Source organism: Ambystoma mexicanum, chromosome 5q (genome assembly GCF_040938575.1).
Source record: "Ambystoma mexicanum isolate Mex_15411 chromosome 5q, UKY_AmexF1_1, whole genome shotgun sequence".
Classification (NCBI taxonomy): Eukaryota; Metazoa; Chordata; class Amphibia; order Caudata; family Ambystomatidae; genus Ambystoma; species Ambystoma mexicanum.
This window is the reverse complement of record NC_090933.1, coordinates 1,381,609,338-1,381,629,278: the sequence shown is the minus strand read 5'-3', so window position 1 is coordinate 1,381,629,278 and position 19,941 is coordinate 1,381,609,338. Positions and strand designations below refer to the sequence as shown.

The 19,941-nt window shown below is 51.3% G+C and overlaps 1 protein-coding gene and 1 long non-coding RNA gene across 2 annotated transcripts in view; both read left to right on the top strand.

Annotated features, from left to right (window-relative positions):
- LOC138498440 (zinc finger protein 208-like) overlaps positions 1-19,941 on the top strand; it is a 460,194-nt gene that overhangs the window by 350,112 nt on the left and 90,141 nt on the right. The gene's annotated exons all lie outside the window — the stretch shown is intronic.
- Positions 14,262-16,592, top strand: LOC138498187 (uncharacterized). Its single transcript, XR_011278713.1, has 2 exons — positions 14,262-14,399; positions 14,669-16,592. It is a non-coding gene; the product is annotated as an uncharacterized lncRNA (long non-coding RNA).

Here is a 19,941-nt window from a genome sequence, read left to right as displayed (position 1 = left end):
AAGAAGTCCGATCTCAAACTCAATCCTCGGAATTATGGAAGGACATTTCCACACGAAATCTCTGGAAATTAAGAGCCAAGAAAGGCTACTTATTCAAGGACAATGCACTGTTCGTTCCTACACGGAAGCTACAGCAAAAGATAATAAACCTTTGTCATGACACACTCCATTCCGGGCACCGAGGTATCAACAACACCCTCCGTCTTATACAGAGACAGTTCTGGTGGCCTAAAATGAAGTCTGACGTGCAGCAATATATCCAGACTTGTATAACCTGTGCCCAAAATAAACATGATAACAAGAGACCGGCGGGTCTTCTTATGCAGCCCACTCTACCCTCTATACCATGGGAAATCATCACTACAGACTTGATAGTGGAGTTACCACCTTCCCGAGGATATACTACCATCATGGTCACCATAGATTTGTTTGCCCATATGGCCCATTTTACACCACTGAGGAAACTACCCTCTTCTTCAGAGCTAGCTGGAATATTTCTGGAACACATATTCCGACTACATGGGCTTCCTTCCAAGATCATATCTGACCGGGGTCCCCAATACATTTCACAATTTTGGAAACACCTCTGTCGGGTATTAGGAATCCAACGTGCCCTTTCTTCAGGATATCACCCCCAGAACAACGGAGCCACAGAACGTGCAAATCAGACCCTGGAACAATATCTCCGATGTTTTGCTACCAAGGTCCAGGATGACCGGTCTCTCCTGATACCTGTTGCGGAATTCGCTTACAACAACTCCGAACACTCAGTGCTACAGATCCGCCCCTTTTATTGTAGTCAGGGGTTCCATCCATCGGTCTTACCCTCGGTTCTTCCTGACCCTACACCAGTACCTACTGTCGCCTCCTGGATCGAAACTCTTATCAACATTCACTGGGAGGCTAAAGAACACTTAGAGAAAGCCAGATTACAGACCAAGAGGTATGCAGATTCCAAGAGAAGATCAGGTCCTTCCTATACGGTCGGTGACCGAGTATGGTTGTCATCAAAATTACTCCCCCGACACTTACGACCAAACAAGCTGGCTCCCTGCTACTATGGTCCATTTCCCATCAAGGAGATTATCAATCCTGTCTCATATCGAATCAAGCTACCTGACTCCTGGAAAAGAATTCATCCAGTTTTTCACACATCCCTATTGAAACCCTACATCCAATACTCTCGAAATTCCAGTAGACCACCTCCTCTACTGGTTGACAACCAACTAGAATATGAGGTGTCCCGGATTTGTGACTCCAGGTATAAGCGGGGCCATCTTCAATACCTAGTGGAGTGGAAAGGATATCCTCCTAGCGAAAGGACCTGGGAACCTATTTCAAATATCAAGGCTCCTCGGTTGCTCAGAAGATTTCACCTAATACACCCGGGCAAACCTGGAGGGAAAGGCTTTCGGAGGAGGCATGCTGCCATGAACTTCAGATCACGCCCCTTTTGGACCTCCTGGTACTTGTCTCAACGGGGCTTACATTCCGTACTACTTCCAACATGGCCGTCCAGAGCTGAAGCCCTTGCTCTCTCCATGCGCTGAACGCGGCGTGGTCTATCTATAGACCACGCCTTCCGCGACTCTGCGCGTCTCAATGCTATTGCAGAGTAGCTCAGACGTGTGTTCGTAGCTCGCGGTATTGTTTCCTTTTGTCCCAGTGCTATTTCCCACTCCTTCTCCTTTCCCCCTTCCTGGTTCCGAGCTTTTCTAGCCTTTCCAGTCTCCCGGATTCCTGGACTCCGTGATCCCGGAACTAAACGCAACCTGGAACCAGACGAATCTCGAGCAGCGCTGTTCAAGACCAGGAGCATTCGCAATAAGGCAGCGACCGAAGTCAATGGCAAACATCGGACCCAGGTGAGAAGGGGGGAACTCAGTATTATAATAATGGGTGAAAAGCCTGCTGTGGCTCTGCATTAGAGTGCAAGCAGATCCTCCCAACTAAATTAATCATGGTTGAGAATCCTGCTGTGGCTCCACATAAGAGAGCAAGCAAATTTTCCCCATTATAATCATGGGTGAGAAGCCTGGTGTGGCTCTGCAAAAGAGAGCGGGGAAATTCTCAGCATTACAATCATAGGTGAGAAGCCTGCTGTGACTCCGCATAAGAGAGCAAGGTCATTCTCAGCCTTATTCATGGGTGAGAAGCCTGCTGTGGCTGCGCATAAGAGAGCAAGAACATTCTCAACATTATAATCATGGGTGAAAAGCTTGCTGTGGCTCTGCATAAGTGAGCAACCAAATTCTCCCCATTATAATCATGGGTGAGGAGCCTGGTGTGGCTCTGCATAAGGGAGCAAGCACATTCTCCCCATTATAATCATGAGTGAGAAGCCTGCTGTGGCTCCGCATAAGAGAGCAAGTACATTCTCAGCATTATAATCATGGGTGAGAAGCCTGCCGTGACGCTGCATAAGAGAGCAAGGTAATTCCCATCATTATAATCATGGGTGAGAAGACTGCTGTAGCTCCGCATAAGAGAGCCAGGAAATTCTCAGCATTATAATCCTGGGTGAGAAGCCTGCTGTGACACCGCATAAGAGAGCAAGGTAATTCTCAGCATTACAATCATGGGTGAGAAGCCTGCAGTGGCTCTGCATAAGAGAGCAAGCAAATTCTCCCCATTATAATCATGGGTGAGAAGCCTGCTGTGGCTGTGCATAGGAGAGCAAGGACATTCTCAGTATTATTATAATGGGTGAAAAACCTGCTGTGGCTCTGCATAAGCGTGCAAGCAAATTCTCCCAACTAAATTAATCATGGGTGAGAAGCCTGCTGTGGCTCTGCATAAGAAAGCATGCAAGCAGATTCTCCCCACTATAATCATGGGTGAGACGCCTGCTGTGGTTCCGCATAAGGGAGCAAGCACATTCTCCCCATTATAATCATGGGTGAGAAGCCTGCTGTGGCTCTGCATTAGAGAGCAAGGACATTCTCAGCATTATAATCATGGGTGAGAAGCCTACTGTGACTCTGCATAAGAGAGCAAGGACATTCTCAGCATTATAATCATTGCTGAGAAGCCTGCTGTAGATCTGGATAAGAGAGCAACCGAATTCTCCCCATTATAATCATGGGTGAGAAGCCTGCTGTGGCTCCGTATAAGGGAGCAAGCAAATTCTCCCCATGATAATCATAGGTGAGACGCCTGCTGTGGATCCGCATAAGAGATCCAGGAAATTCTCAGAATTATAATCCTGGTGAGAAGCCTGCTGTGACTCCACATAAGAGAGCAAGGTAATTCTCAGCATTACAATCATGGGTGAGAAGCCTGCTGTGGCTGCGCATAAGAGAGCAAGGACATTCTCAGTATTATAATAATGGGTGAAAAGCCTGCTGTGGCTCTGCATAAGAGAGCAAGCAAATTCTCCCCATTATAATCATTGCTGAGAAGCCTGCTGTAGATCTGGATAAGAGAGCAACCAAATTCTCCCCATTATAATCATGGTTGAGAAGCCTGCTGTGGCTCCGCATAAGAGAGCAAGCAAATTCTCCCCATTATAATCATGGATGAGAAGCCTGCTGTGGCTCTGCAAAAGAGAGCGAGGAAATTCTCAGCATTACAATCATGGGTGAAAAGCTTGCTGTGGCTCTGCATAAGTGAACAACCAAATTCTCCCTATTATAATCTTGGGTGAGGAGCCTGGTGTGGCTCTGCATAAGGGAGCAAGCACACTCTCCCCATTATAATCATGGGTGAGAAGCCTGTCATGACTCCGCATAAGAGAGCAAGGTAATTTCCATCATTATAATCATGGGTGAGAAGACTGCTGTAGCTCTGCATACGAGAGCCAGGAAATTCTCAGCATTATAATCCTGGGTGAGAAGCCTGCTGTGACTCCGCATAAGAGAACAAGGTAATTCTCAGCATTACAATCTTGGGTGAGGAGCCTGCTGTGGTTCCGCATAAGAGAGCAAGCAAATTCTCCCCATTATAATCATGGGTGAGAAGCCTGCTGTGGCTGCGCATAAGAGAGCAAGGACATTCTCAGTATTATAATAATGGGTGAAAAACCTGCTGTGGCTCTGCATAAGCGTGCAAGCAAATCTCCCAACTAAATTAATCATGGGTGAGAAGCCTGCTGTGGCTCCGCATAAGAGAGCAAGCAAATTCTCCCCATTATAATCATGGGTGAGAAGCCTGCTGTGGCTGTGCAAAAGAGAGCAAGGAAATTCTCAGCATTACAATCATGGGTGAGAAACCTGCTGTGGCTGCGCATAATAGAGCAAGAACATTCGCAGCATTATAATCACAGGTGAAAAGCTTGCTGTGGCTCTGTATAAGTGAGCAACCAAATTCTCCCCATTATAATCATGGGTGAGGAGCCTGGTGTGGCTCTGCATAAGGGAGCAAGCACATTCTCCCCATTTTAATCATGGGTGAAAAGCTTGTTGTGACTCCGCATAAGAGAGCAAGGTAATTCCCATCATTATAATCATGGGTGAGAAGACTGCTGTAGCTCCGCATAAGAGAGCAAGGGAATTCTCAGCATTATAATCATGGGTGAAAAGCCTGCTGTGCCTCTGCATAAGAGAGTGAGGACATTCTCAGCATTATAATCCTGGGTGAAAAGCCTGCTGTGACTCTGCATAAGAGAGCATGGTAATTCTCAGCATTATAATCATGGGTGAGAAGCTTGCTGTGGCTCTGCATAAGAGAGTAAGGTAATTCTCAGCATTATAATCATGGGTGAGAAGAAGCCTGATGCGGCTCTGCATAAGAGAGCAAGTACATTCTTCCCATTATAATCATGGGAGAGAAGCCTGCTTCAACTCTGCATAAGAGAGTGAGCAAATTCTCCCCATTATAATCATGGGTGAGAAGCCTGCTGTGGCTCCGCATAAGAGAGCAAGTATATTCTCAGCATTACAATCATGGGTGAGAAGCCTGTCGTGACTCCGCATAAGAGAGCAAGGTAATTCCCATCATTATAATCATGGGTGAGAAGACTGCTGTAGCTCCGCATAAGAGAGCAAGGGAATTCTCAGCATTATAATCATCGGTGAAAAGCCTGCTGTGCCTCTGCATAAGAGAGTGAGGACATTCTCAGCATTATAATCATGGGTGAGAAGCCTGCTGTGACTCTGCATAAGAGAGCATGGTAATTCTCAGCATTATAATCATGGGTGAGAAGCGTGCTGTGGCTCTGCATAAGAGAGTAAGGTAATTCTCAGCATTATAATCATGGGTGAGAAGAAGCCTGATGCGGCTCTGCATAAGAGAGCAAGTAAATTCTTCCCATTATAATCATGGGAGAGAAGCCTGTTTCAGCTCTTCATAAGAGAGTGAGCAAATTCTCCCCATTATAATCATGGGTGAGAAGCCTGCTGTGGCTCTGCATAAGAGAGCAAGTACATTCTCCCCATTATATCATGGGCGAGAAACCTGCTCTGGCTCTGCATAAGAGAGCGAGCACATTCTCAGCATATTAATAATGGGTGAGAAGCATGGTCTGGCTCCGCATTAGGGATCAAGGAAATTCTCCCCATTATAATCATGGGTGAGAACCCTGCTTCAGCTCTGCATAATAGAGTGAGACAATTCTCTCCATAACCCTTGCATTTGTCCATTTGTACCCATAGCCAATAAGCAATTTTTTGCTCATTCTTCCGTTACCCTTTATTTTCCCTTCTGGCAAAAGAGCTGGAATGAGACAGTTGTTTTTCAAAATGGCAAACTTGGCCACAGTTTTATTTTCACACAAAAGAATCACTGCACACATTTAGTGAAATTCAGTCTGTAAGTGTGGCGCTTGCTCCGTGTCCAATCCAACTGCTTCCCCCTATTCCTTTGCACCAAGTCCATAGTAGGCCCAACTCTCCCAACCCTTTGTGCCTGAGCCTACCCTGCCCTTGCAGGTGTCCGTGGGTGGCGAGAGCACCGTTTCCTTTGGGAGAAGCTGAGCCCTTGTTGTTACCACCAGGCGCCCTTGCCGTTAGGCTCCCAAGAGGCGCTGGTCCGAGGAGAGCAAAGACCCTTCCGGCTTCCTCCTGGCTCATTCGGGGTCTGTTTTTTGTGCTTGGTCGCTCAATCATCGCCAGGCCACTTGGTGGGTTACCGTCCACCGTGGCTCCCACTTTCCTTGTGTTATATTTCCAGGAGTTTTGTGCAAATACTCTGCCGACAAATGCACGCCAGCCTTCAGATAATATTCTGGGGATTTTAAGCTAATCAGGCCGTGCCTGATCTTTGGAACACCTCTGCCCTTGCAGAATTTTGACATTGCACAATTCAGTTTCCTCCTTGATTTTTGTAGTAAGCCCATTTCAGTAGGCTAAAGCTCCCCATCCAACCTATCCTCGCTCTGCCTGCCCGTGCAGGAATTACCATGTTGGGAGAGCGCCGTTCCTGCCGAGTGAAGTTTAGCTGTAAACTGTGTTACTATTTCAAGACCACTTTCCTTTCACCCCACTCTAATCCCTTGCGGATTGCCTGCCCTTGCAGTAATTCGCCAAGCTCTGATTATGAACGGAAGGAGCCAGGCCAATTTCCTTGTACATGGGCCTCCTTCCCCTCTTCTGTCCCTCCAGTAAGTCAAAGCTCCCCCGCCATGATCCCAAAGTCAGCAGACCCGGCCACACAGAGCTAGTCCTCTTTTCCCTTCCGGCCACCAACTGCCCTCTATCTGGCACTTTAATTAGCATCTTACTACCTCTACTGTTACCTATCCACTGCATCAGCCCCCGTTACTTGTTCAATGACCCCGGAAGGATGGAGTATGAGTAGGTCTTGCTGATCTGTTCATGAAACCCTGATTCCAATCTCAACCCTGTATCCCAGCGTCCTGCTTAATACCTTATTTTAGCAAAAGGAGCCTCTCCTATTCCCCCTTGAAACCTGCAACGCGTGCCCCGTGACCCCCAGTCATACCTTCCAAAATCTTGCTGTTGCCTGCGTCAGGAGCTATGCCAAAGAACCTTGCTTTTCTTTCTTAACAGGATGATACTGTTAACGCCACACAACCCCCACAGCCGGATGACATAATATCAACTCCTGTTCTCTTGCTCCAAACTTAACCCCTTTAATTAATCGTATCCAACCTATTATCCTATACCTGTGGCATTATATCCCTATATCAGCGGTGCTACTTGAAATAAAAAAAATGTCAACCTTCAACCTTCTGTCCTCACCCCTTGGCGTTAAGTTGTTCCATTTTAAGAGGTCCCCTGCCCCATCACTAGCAATTAGATTTACTTCCACCTGAATCACTCTGTCCATCGAGAGTCAACCCATCCAAAGGTTCTGCGTGCTTCCCTTGTCCCACACATCTGTACCTGTAGTGGGAATATGCATACTATACCCACTGTACACCTCGCACACTCCCAAAATTGAAGTTATTTTTCGCAACATTTACAGGATTTTGAAGTTGGAGGATTGGCTCGAACCCCTACCTTTCAGTTCCAAGTCACAACACTTACTGACTGTGCTACAGAGACTGGCTTAACAAACTCTGCTTTTAAGCCCCGCTGACCACTTCAAACCCCCTCTAGAAGCAGTTGGCCCCTAGTGGCGTCAGCCAGGTACCCAGGTCATTCAAACTGCGGTATCACCACCGATCAACCCATTTTCCTAGATTATTCAAACTGCAGCAACCCCGCCGATTGATGCCACCAGCCCTTTACCCTGTGTGCTCCATGCCGGAAGTCTCTTAAAATTATGACAAGGCTGCCAGGGGGGTCCGTTTGTAATTATGCCCCTCCCGTGTAAGTGAACCCCAACCCTGGTGTTTTAAATGGGCTATAACCCCACACTCCCCTTAAAGTCTGTATACCAAGCGGTCGGGCATGTTCTAAGGCCAACATATCTGACATAAGAACACATAAATTAGGTGTTCTAAGGAGGCCTTATTCCCCGCAACAGCCCCTTAAACTCTGCAGCCCTGGTTGTATTACATGTACTCCCTACACCCCTGACATTCATATGCCCACGCGCATCCAAGCCACCTCCGAAAGGCCACTCCTCCTGCCTTCCTGTCGTGCGCATCGCAGAATTCGAAAAAGCCCACCTATGCCATAATGCGCGTTATGTACTCCATGGTAAAGTAACCCGTTCCCAGCGTGCGCACTGCCAGCTAAATTCTAATATGTCTTCCAACCGACCCCTTTGATTATCACAGTGCAGCATTAGGAAGTATGCCTTGGCCCTTTACTATCCCCCACTTGAGGGGAGGTCTTCCCCTGTGTACACCTTTACCCTTGCCATAAAACTATACAGGGATGACAATAACCCCATTATCTTCCCCATCGAACAGGAGTTGACCACAGCTGCCATGATGTTCAGGAAAAGCTGTTCCAAATAACTCCCTTCGGGCCTGTAAAGGCACCTCCTTTCCTCCCCTTTTATAACCTGTTTATTTCAAGCAACGCAGTGAGTTTAACCCCACGCCACAATCCTGGTTACACCTTTCAAAATTCACCTGTGGGTTCTGATGAGACCCCGCCGCTCCTCACTTAATGCACCACCTTGCGTGTTGCCAAGACCCTCAATCCCCTGCTGTCATTCGTGCCCATATTCCACATGTTGCTTCCCAATAAGGACGTACGGTGGCCACCCATGACCAGGCTCCCCCATACCTCTGCTGTCCCTTTGCACGCTGCATTGTGGGCATATCAAATGTCAGAAACACCCTGCCTTATTTGGCAAGGTACTTCCTCTGTGTGAGGCAACCAAGCTGCCCCTTCCCTCACCGAGATGCTGCCCGGTGTACAGTGCTGGCGGCTCCCTTTTGTAACCGCCCATGCACGAATCCTTCAATGCAGCTATTGCTACCCTAGCATGCCACCCATGTGGCAATCCATGGAATAACAGCGACAGATAATCGCGAGCCAGCTGCAGCGTTTGGCTACTCGTATATGCTGTCATTGTTCTATGTGCAGCCCTATGCGTTGTGCCCTCAAGTACCGGCATGCAGGCCACCCCACCATGACCTACTGTAAAACAAGCATGGCCGGCAAAGGGAACTGACTGCACCGTGGGAACACGCCCTTCCGCTCCTTACCCATATTCATTTCTACCTAAGGTGCCCGCTCTCCTTGTGCGCTCGCCGATCCTTGACCTGCCCTACTGACCCTGCTGGGCCCACGGAACCTTCCTGTACACTCCTTTATTTGTCCAGTGTATAGTACATAACCGCATGCCCGCTGTGTCGGCCCTAACCGGTGGGGCAATATTTCAAACAAACATCTGCCCCTTATGTTAACCCCAAACTCACACCCCTATTCGCATAGCCAAACCCACTGGACAGGCCCCTTATGATCAGACAGCCCCTTCCGCCTTATTGCTGCACATTCACTTCTGAAATCTACATTTTATTATCGGCAATGCCCTTATTTAATCCAAAACCATTGAATCCAGCTAGTTCAATTGAAAAGCAACACTCTGTGTACCCAAGCCGACCCGATATTATGCCTCCCCTGTGGCATAATAGAAATTGAAACCGTACACCTCTCTTTATCCTTGCTATCCCTTTGTTTCACTCTTCCTCAAAAGCAACTCGCCAAGCCGACGTGATACTATGCCTCCCCTGTTTCCTCATTCACATCAAAACGTTAATTCTTTGTTTAACCCCTGCTGCCTCCCGGGGTAACTCTTTCCACCGCCAACTCTGTGTAGCCATGCCAACGTGATATTATACCTCCCACGTTGCCTCATTAACCTTTAACGGTACGACTTTGTTTAAACCACACTATCCCCCAGGGGTAATTCTTTCAATAGCCCAACTCTATGTTGCCAGGACGACCTGATAGTAATCCTCCCATGCTGTATCACAAAATTAAAAAGGGTAACCCTCTCTTTAATCCCTACAAACCCGACTGGGGTAACTCTTACACAACCACACTCCGTGTAGCCAGGCCGACGCGATAATATTCCTCCATGCTGCTTCACAACATGAAACTGTAATCCTCCCTTTAGCCCTTCTTTCTCCCTTTAAAAAGGGGGGCATCCAGTGAGGTGCTGCAGACTGGAACTTGGTGAACTGAATGCACATCACAGTACTGACAGATACATGCGTGCATTCAACGCCATGCACGAGGAGGACACCGGAATATGTGCTGCTTCTTGGTCACGCTCGCACCCCTAGTGGTGGAAAAAACAAGCACACCCCTCAGGATACGTCTCCATACCGAGCAAGGACCCACCGTCCCACTCATGCACGTCACGGTCACACGCAGGGAAGACGTATGCCAAGGAAAGTAGGCGCAGTGCATTCCCAAAACCAAGCATGCATACAGCAGGCACCATGCACAGGCATTATGTAAAAGACATCACAGAATGACTAACACTACGCCTGCCACGCCATGGGGCTACTCTTCACCGCACACGTCTTGGAAGACCACGCCTATTATACATAAGAGGCTAAGTAACACCCACCACTGTCCCCCCGACACTCGAGTGCATGTGCACCCATCCCTGCTGGGCTGGGGGGCCAATGCCGGGACAAACGCAACACCTACCAACCTTTCTTGTGAAAATGCTCATTCAAACACTTCTTCCATACCACTGGAGAAGGACTCTCGAGATCACAAACACACGCATGTGACCTTTATCAAATATTTCGCGCACCTTGAAGCACCACGCACTATTAATGTTTGGCAGCCACAGAGGCATACACGATAACCCTAAAAGCCATGTTTTCTACTTCCCAAGCAAGCACGCTGCCGCTGAGCTATCCTCCGAGACTGACGATAATATTGTAAAACAACTCAGTGTCGTCAGTCTACACGACGGCATCCCCCTCTGCTGCCAAATTTAACATTAAACGCTAACCATGTTGAGCCCCTGCTATCCCTATGGGGTAACTCTTTTCCTAACAAAACTCTATGCCGCCAGCCGAAGCCACCGTAAGCGCTGCAGGTTGCATAATTACTTTAAAACAAGGCAAACTCCTGCAATCCTGACATGACATTTAGCCTTAGTAACGTTAAGCACCCACCGCCGGTCATCAAGTGGTGACCGCTGCCACGCTGCAAATGTTCCCCATTAATTCGTAAGCGCATGCAACGAAGTCAACAAATAACTGCGGCAACTACTGCCTGCTATCTATTTACAAGCTCGACCTCCCCACCGGATCACGTATAAATTCCTGTACCAGCCCTCACTTTATCCTGATCCCGGCATACCCGAAGCAGAGTCCCACTTTCAGCAGAGTCCCTCTTTGCTCTCTATTTACCCTGCTCTTTACCCGACGCCCCTTCATTGCTGCGACGCTGTTCCTCCTTTGCTGGAACCCGCCATCACCGGAACCTTTCTTAATCTGTAACAGACCACAGCAACACTTCCTCACGAACAAGTGTAAACGAAAACCTTCTCCTCTGTCGGCGGGGCGGGCGTCCAACTGCAGGGGGTAGGACGCCCGCTCATTATAAAGGGCTTCCCCCGCCCCTTTCCATTGTTCGCCCTTTGCGGGCTTTTGGAGTCTTTGGCGCTGATTCACGCCTGAGCCCTCCCCTCACCCATGGGGAGGAGCGGTAGCGGAGGACCCTGCAATGGTTACTGAGCTGCCTGCTCCATTTTTCTTTGTTTCTTTCCCGTCAACAGCTTCATTATACTCATTGGTGAGAAGCCTGCTCTGGATCTGCATAAGAGAGCGAGCACATTCTCCCCATTATAAACAGAAGCCTGCTGTGGCTTGGCATAAGAGATTGAGCAGATTCTCCCCATTATAAACAGAAGCCTGCTGTGGCTTGGCATAAGAGATTGAGCAGATTCTCCCCATTATAAACAGAAGCCTGCTGTGGCTTGGCATAAGAGATTGAGCAGATTCTCCCCATTATAAACAGAAGCCTGCTGTGGCTTGGCATAAGAGATTGAGCAGATTCTCCCCATTATAAACAGAAGCCTGCTGTGGCTTGGCATAAGAGATTGAGCAGATTCTCCCCATTATAAACAGAAGCCTGCTGTGGCTTGGCATAAGAGATTGAGCAGATTCTCCCCATTATAAACAGAGGCCTGCTGTGGCTTGGCATAAGAGATTGAGCAGATTCTCCCCATTATAAACAGAAGCCTGCTGTGGCTTGGCATAAGAGATTGAGCAGATTCTCCCCATTATAAACAGAAGCCTGCTGTGGCTTGGCATAGAGATTGAGCAGATTCTCCCCATTATAAACAGAAGCCTGCTGTGGCTTGGCATAAGAGATTGAGCAGATTCTCCCCATTATAAACAGAAGCCTGCTGTGGCTTGGCATAAGAGATTGAGCAGATTCTCCCCATTATAAACAGAAGCCTGCTGTGGCTTGGCATAGAGATTGAGCAGATTCTCCCCATTATAAACAGAAGCCTGCTGTGGCTTGGCATAAGAGATTGAGCAGATTCTCCCCATTATAAACAGAGGCCTGCTGTGGCTTGGCATAAGAGATTGAGCAGATTCTCCCCATTATAAACAGAAGCCTGCTGTGGCTTGGCATAAGAGATTGAGCAGATTCTCCCCATTATAAACAGAGGCCTGCTGTGGCTTGGCATAAGAGATTGAGCAGATTCTCCCCATTATAAACAGAAGCCTGCTGTGGCTTGGCATAAGAGATTGAGCAGATTCTCCCCATTATAAACAGAAGCCTGCTGTGGCTTGGCATAAGAGATTGAGCAGATTCTCCCCATTATAAACAGAAGCCTGCTGTGGCTTGGCATAAGAGATTGAGCAGATTCTCCCCATTATAAACAGAAGCCTGCTGTGGCTTGGCATAAGAGATTGAGCAGATTCTCCCCATTATAAACAGAAGCCTGCTGTGGCTTGGCATAAGAGATTGAGCAGATTCTCCCCATTATAAACAGAGGCCTGCTGTGGCTTGGCATAAGAGATTGAGCAGATTCTCCCCATTATAAACAGAAGCCTGCTGTGGCTTGGCATAAGAGATTGAGCAGATTCTCCCCATTATAAACAGAAGCCTGCTGTGGCTTGGCATAAGAGATTGAGCAGATTCTCCCCATTATAAACAGAAGCCTGCTGTGGCTTGGCATAAGAGATTGAGCAGATTCTCCCCATTATAAACAGAAGCCTGCTGTGGCTTGGCATAAGAGATTGAGCAGATTCTCCCCATTATAAACAGAAGCCTGCTGTGGCTTGGCATAAGAGATTGAGCAGATTCTCCCCATTATAAACAGAAGCCTGCTGTGGCTTGGCATAAGAGATTGAGCAGATTCTCCCCATTATAAACAGAAGCCTGCTGTGGCTTGGCATAAGAGATTGAGCAGATTCTCCCCATTATAAACAGAAGCCTGCTGTGGCTTGGCATAAGAGATTGAGCAGATTCTCCCCATTATAAACAGAAGCCTGCTGTGGCTTGGCATAAGAGATTGAGCAGATTCTCCCCATTATACTCATGGGTCCCTGGCAGTCCCGTGGCCACAGGAGAATCACTACTGCGCATGCGCGTGTCTCAGGTCAGATCACAGGTAGATGCGCCATTTCCAGTCCCTCTGCCAGGCGCCTGAGCGCTGGAGACTCACTACTGCACATGCACGTTCCCCAGCTCTGCAGGTAGATAGATGGAATACATATTAATTTCCGCAAAAACCTGTTTTGTTGGCGTGCTTGTATTTCTAGGGTGTGATGACACACCACCGTTGATCTTATGTATCATATAACTTGTTAGCAACAACGCCCTGGTGCCTCAAGGTTTGGGCGCTTTTCAAATAAATAAATAAATAGATCTGCCATCTCCGGTCTCTCTGCCACGGAGAGGCTAGTGAGCGTTATTGCGCATGCGCAGTTCCCTGTACTGTCCTGAGCATGTCGTAATAGGTGTGTCACACTATTACGCATGCGCGTGTCTCGGCTCAGGTCGACCCGTAGATCCGCCATCTCCGGACCCTCTGCCAGGCATTGGGGCCCTGGACGCACACTACTGCGCATGCGCGTTTCTATTTCATCTGACAACCATGAGCACCATAGCTTGCCTACTACGCATGCGCGTTTCTATTTCATCTGACAGGCCCATGACGCCACAGATTCCCTACTGCGCATGCGCGTTTCTTTCATCAGACAGACCCATGAGCGCCACGTCTTCCCTACTGCGCATGCGCGTTTCTTTCATCAGACAGGCCCATGAGCGCCACGGCTTCCCTACTGCGCATGCGCGTTTCTTTCATCAGACAGGTACATGAGCGCCACGGATTCCCTACTGCGCATGCGCGTTTCTTTCATCAGACAGGCCCATGAGCGCCACGGATTCCCTACTGCGCATGCGCGTTTCTTTCATCAGACAGGTACATGAGCGCCACGGATTCCCTACTGCGCATGCGCGTTTTTCTTTCATCTGACAGTCCCGTGAGCGCAGGAGACACCCTACTACGCATGCGTGTCTCTCATCACTTGAGAGTGTGTCTCCCCGTTCGTTTCCCTCCCTTACATCTCGGATTCAGCGCTGGCAATAATTATAGCATCATTTGCTGGGGTGAGGGACAGGCGGCTGTTTCTCTTTTCAGGGCAAATGTTAAATTGTGCCTCTTTTTCCGCTAAGGCTTCTCCTGTGCATGTGATGGAGGGCAGGGAGGGGATGGGGGAGGGGGGGTGAGCAAGATGAGGGGGAGCAGAGGGGGTCTCCCTCTTTGCACATTTCCTTTATATATTTCCCCTGCATGTCCTGCAAATGCTTGAAGTATTTAATTGAGATCTTTTTTCCTGTAGATTCATTAATCATCTGGTAATGTTTGCTTCCTCCAGACCTGAGTCCACAATTGCTGCGTCGCCGTCGCCGTGTCCCCCAGAAAGTCAGGAGCGCAGGCCACACAAGGTAAATAACTGCTGTGATATATGCATGCCCCTCTCTGCACCCAACTGTCTGCTGGGTGCACCCAGCCTTGAGTCCACATCGGGTGATCCCAACATGAGCAGGGTGCTCCCTGCCTGCAATCCTGCTGCGTCAATGCAACCTATGTGTCTGCTGGGTGCCCCCAGCCTTATTCTGCCTGGCCTGCATGACCGTAGGCCAGGACATAACATTGGTGACGAGGATGGTCCATGGCCCCCGTGCTGTCAAGTAGCACGGGCTGCTGAGGGGCTGTTTCGCTGCCCCTGTGAAGGTGACGAGCAAGCAGTGTCCACCGCGGAATATGGTGCAGCTGCACCTTGCGGCATCCGCCGTAAGGAGAAGAGTTCGGCTGCCCCTACCCCGTCAAGAAATGGGGCTGCTCTGTCCTTGTGGAGAGGTGAGCTGCCCCCCCCTTCCCCGTGCCCCTGCCAACACTGAGAAGTGTCAGCTGTGTCGGCAGCCTCCTAGATTTCGGGCTGCCGGTCAGTGGATGCTGGTTGCTCCGAACCGGAGCCAAGAAGAAGGTGGGTGTGCGGCTCGATCCGGTGGTCGAAGGGAAGGCGGCAGGACCCGCGTCATGGAAAGCTGCACCCCATAATTTTTCCCTTATGAGCCGCGTGATGAGGAGATGTGCGGCAGCACTCCCGACCCGTGGAGGAAAGTATAATGGCCCTCCAAACAACCCGGGTCGGCCTGGGTGACGACGGCAGTGCTCCAGCTCGGAGTGGGGAAAAACAAATAAAAAATGAGGAACTGCTGATGAGCTCCATGTTGGAGCAAGGATAAGACCTGGGCAATGAAGGCGGTGAATGCTGCTGTACTCCGAAACCGGAGGTGGAGGGGAAACAACGCGCTCCATGTCAGAGCAAAGATCATAGAGAAAGTTTTTGTTTTCCTTCAACATACCCGGGCCTATGGTGGTGATTTGTTAGCAAAGAGAGACAGGGAATACACTGGAAGGAAAGTGTGTGGCTGCCTGCTTTCAAAGATACAGTGGCGGGTCCCATTCCAGTGACATGGACCATCAAAAGGAAGAAAGAAAAAGGGAAGAGTGGAAAGGGAGGGTTGCAGCTGTCAAGTGGAAAGGGAGGGTTGCAGCTGTCACAAGTGCTTGTGCACCCACCTAGGCCGGCAGCCCGGACACCCCGCCACCGGTGTCTCCCTGCCAGCCGCTCCCATGTGGCTGTCGTCCTGTCACCAGCATCATACCACTGTTGGCCCCCAAGGTATGTGGACTTGGCCGATGTGGCCCCTGGGCCTCCCCAGGTGCAGCTTTGCCAGCCTTTGAACTGTGTGTGATTGTTCTGATCTGGTATTGTTGAAAAGCAAAAACTGGTCTCCCGCAACTCCACAAGTGCGTAAAATGGACACCATAGACGTCCCCATAAGGCTGGGAGCCTGCAAACCTAGACTTGCTTAAAATGGCCCAGTCAATGGGCAATGCAAAGTTGTGGACATGCGTATGTATGGAGTGCTTTATGGGGTGCTAGGAACTCTCATTGGTGCCGTTCAGTGGCCTTAAACCTCACACGCCCATTTTAATAAAGGGTCCTTTGATAATGTAGTGAAACCTCCAACATGCTACCAACCCTGAATATGGGTATATGCTAAATGTGATCGTATGTGTAACTGTACCAAGTGTTGAGGTTTGCAATGTGTTTCGATGTCCAGTGAAGTCTGTTATTTGTTTGTTCCCTATGGAAAAGGAGGAGTGTAATGTGTCACCCCACCTGGGGAGCTTGGTATCTCCCAGGGGCTCGTGTCAGTAACCACGTGACTGTGTCCAATAAAATAGAATGAGCGGCCTCCCGCGCTTTATTCTTGAGAGCAACGGAACATGGTGTGCTGTGTCGTCATTGTGCAGCACCATGCAGGTGCTGCATAGCTGGCAGAGGGCTTGCCCTGCAGGGCCCTCCACCATGACAGTGCCCCTGCCGGGCAACGCTGTCCCTCCTGGCTGTCTGCCATGTCTGTAGAACCCCTGCTGGGCAACTCTACCCATGGGAGACGGTGCCCCTGCTGGGCAACGCCGTCGTGGTCTGCTTGAATAGGCCTGGGTGCCCCCAGGCTATGGATGAAGCTGTGTGCTCACGGGCTGACCGAGTGCCCCCAGTCCTGATCTGTCTGCTGGGTGCCCCCATCCTTGAGTCCATGTCAGGTGATCCCGACATGAGCAGGGTGCTCCTTGCCTGCAATCCTGCTGCGTGAACGCAGCCTATGTGTCTGCTGGGTGCCCCCAGCCTTGGTCTGCCTGGCCTGCGTGACCTCCCTACCCCTCTCCCAACTTGCCTGTGCCCTCCCTGCCCCCTCTTCCATTCCTCTCTCCTTCCTCCCGCACCTCTCCCACCTTTCCTCTGCCCTCCTTGCCCACTCTTCCATTCCTCTTTCATTCCTCCCTGCACCTCTCCCACCTTGCCTGTGCCCTCCCTGCCCCCTCTTCCATTCCTCTCTCCTTCCTCCCGCACCTCTCCCACCTTTCCTCTGCCCTTCCTGCCCCCTCTTCCATTCCTCTCTCCTTCCTCCCTGCCCCTCTCCCACCTTGCCAGTGCCCTCCCTGCCCCTCTTCCATTCCTCTCTCCTTCCTCCCTGCCCCTCTCCCACCTTGCCTGTGCCCTCCCTGCCCCTCTTCCATTCCTCTCTCCTTCCTCTCCACCCCCTTCCACCTTGCATGTGCCCTCCCTGCCCCTCTTCCATTCCTCTCTCCTTCCTCCCCCACCCCTCACCCACCTTGCCTTTGCCCTCCCTGCTCCCTCTTCCATTCCTCTGTTCTTCCTCACCACCCCTCTCCCACCTTGCCTGTTCCTACCCTGCCCCTCTTCCATTCCTCTCTACTTCCTTCCTGCCAGTCTCCCACCTTGCCTGTGCCCTCCCTGCCCCTCTTCCATTCCTCTCTCCTTCCCCCTCCCACCTTGCCTGTGCCCTCCCTGCCCCTCTTCCATTCCCCTCTCCTTCCTGTGCGCCCCCTCCCTCCTTGCCTGTACCCTCCCTGCCCCTCTTCCATTCCTCTCTCCATCCTCCCCCACCATGCCTGCGCCCTCCCCGCCCCCTCTTCCATTCCACTCTCCATCCTCCCCCCTTGCCTGTGCCCTCCTTGTGCCCTCTTCCATTCCTCTCTCCATCCTCCCCGCACCACTACTACCTTGCCTGTGCCCCCTGCTCCTCTTCCATTCCTCTCTCCTTCCTCCCCGTTCCTCCCCCATCTTGCCTGTGCCCTCCCTGTCCCCTCTTCCATTCCTCCCCTCTCCCACCTTGCCTGAGCCCTTCCTGCCCCCTCTTCCATTTCTCTCTCCTTTGTTCCCGCCCCTCTCTCACTTTGCCTGTGCCCTCCCTGCCCCCTCATCCATTCCTCTTTTCTTCCTCCCCTCTCCCATCTTACCTGTGCCTTCCCTGCCCCCCTTCCATTCCTCTCTCCTTCCTCCACGCCCCTCTCCCACCTTGCCTCGGCCCTCCCTGCCCCCTCTTCCATTCCTCTCTCTTTCCTCCCCTCTCCCACCTTGCCTGTGCCCTCCCTGCCCATCTTCCATTCCTCTCCTTCGCGCCCCCTCTCACCTTGCCTGCGCCATCCCTGCCCCCTCTTCCATTCCTCCTGCTCCTCTCCCACCTTGCCAGTGCCCTCCCTGCCCCCTTTTCCATTCCTCCTGCACCTCGCCCATCTTGCCTGTGCCTTCCCTGCCCTCTCTTCCATTCCTCTCCTTCCTCCCCTCTTCATTCCTCTCCCCTCTCCCACCTTGCCTGTGCCCTCCCTGGCCCCTCTTCCATTCGTCTCCCCTTCCTCTCCCACCATGCCCGTGCCCTGCTTGTCCCCTCTTACATTCCTCTCTCCATCCTCCCCCATCTTGCCTGTGCCCTCCCTGTGCCCTCTTCCATTCCTCTCCATCCTCCCCACCATGCCTGTGCCCTCCTTGCTCCTTCTTCCATTCCTCTCTCCATCCTCCCCGCTCTTCTACCACCTTGCCTGTTCCCCCTGCCCCTCTTCAATTCCTCTCTCCTTCTTACCCGCTCCTCTACCACCTTGTCTGTGCCCCCTGGCCCTCTTCCATTACTCTCTCCTTCCTCCCCGTCCCTCCTCCATCTTGCCTGTGCCCTCCCTGTCCCCTCTTCCATTCCACCCCTCTCCCACCTTACCTGGGCCCTCCCTGGGCCCTCCCTCCCCCATCTTCCATTCCTCTGTTCTTCCTCCCATCTCCCACCTTGCCTGTGCCTTCCCTGCCCCCTCTTTCATTCCTCTCTCCTTCCTTCCCGCCCCCCTCACCTTGCCTGTGCCCTCCCTGCACCCTTTTCCATTCCTCGTGCACCTCTACCACCTTGCATGTGGCCTCCCTGCCCCCTCTTCCATTCCTCTCTCCTTCCTCCTCTCTCCCACCTTGCCTGTGCCCTCCCTGCCCCCTCTTCCATTCATCTCTTCTTCCTCCCGCCCCTCTCCTACCTTTTCTGTGCCCTCCCAGCCTCCTCTTCCATTCCCCTCTCCTTCCTCCCTACCCCTCTCCCACCTTGCCTGTGCCCTTCCTGCCCGCTCTTCCATTCCTCTTTCATTCCTCCCTGAACCTCTCCCACCTTGCCTGTGCCATCCCTGCCCCCTCTTCCATTCCTCTCTCCTTCCTCCCGCACCTCTCCCACCTCGCCTGTGCCCTCCCTTCCCCCTCTTCCATTCCTCTCTCCTTCCTCCCTACCCTTCTCCCACCTTGCCTGTGCCCTTCCTGCCCCCTCTCCCATTCCTCTCTCCTTCCTTGCCTCTCCCACCTCGCCTGTGCCCTCCCTGCCACCTTCCATTCCTCTCCTTCCCGCCCCCTCTCACCTTGCCTGTGCCTTCCCTGCCCCCTCTTCCATTCCCCTCTCCTTCCTCCCCGCCCCTCTCCCACCTTGCCTCGGCCCTCCCCGTCCCCTCTTCCATTCCTCTGTTCTTCCTCCCCATCCCTTTCCCACCTTGCCTGCTCCCTCCCTGCCCCCTCATCCATTCCTCTGTCCTTCCTCCCCTCTCCCACCTTGCCTGTGCCCTCCCTGCCCCTCTTCCATTCCTCTCTCCTTCCTCCCTGCCCACCTACCACCTTGCCTGTGCCCTCCCTGTCCCCTCTTCCATTCCTCTGTTCATCCTCTCCGCCCCTCTCCCACCTTGCCTGTTCCCTCTTCCATTCCTCTCTTCTTCCTCCTCTCTCCCACCTTGTCTGTGCTCTCCCTACCCCCTTTT